Source organism: Cyprinodon variegatus, unplaced genomic scaffold (assembly GCF_000732505.1).
Source record: "Cyprinodon variegatus isolate N-32 unplaced genomic scaffold, C_variegatus-1.0 Scaffold1800, whole genome shotgun sequence".
Classification (NCBI taxonomy): Eukaryota; Metazoa; Chordata; class Actinopteri; order Cyprinodontiformes; family Cyprinodontidae; genus Cyprinodon; species Cyprinodon variegatus.
Genome location: NW_015152253.1, coordinates 41,282 through 41,774, shown reverse-complemented (window position 1 = coordinate 41,774; position 493 = coordinate 41,282).

The window sequence follows — 493 nt, the reverse complement described above, 5'->3', positions numbered from 1 at the left end:
TGATTCTTTTATATGAACCTTTCTTGAAAATTATTTAGGGAATTATATCGTATACCACAGAGACAGAGAGCAAGGTGAGAAAGAAAGCGGAGATAAGAACTTCTATCTCATTAAAAGAGATAGAAGGACCCCAGTCGGCCTCAGCAGATGGCCGCTCACACGGAGCTTGGTTCTGCTTGAGGTTTCTTTCTGTTAAAAAGAAACTGAGGGTGGCTCAGGTTATCCTGAGCTATCTCTATAGTTATGCTGCTATAGGCTTAGACTGCTGGAGGACATAGGGACCCCCATTTCATCATTCTGCTTCATTCTCTCTCTGTTCTCCTATTCTGCAGAATCTGTTAGTTCAATCTCTAACCTTCTGCTCTCTCTGCAGAGTAGCTTTGCATCGTCTGTTCCTGTTTGGCTGTGACGTCATCCTGGAGAGAAACATCAGCTGTGCTCCTTCCATCAATTTTGTGTCTCTGCTTCCGTCTCCTTGAACCCCAGTCGGCCT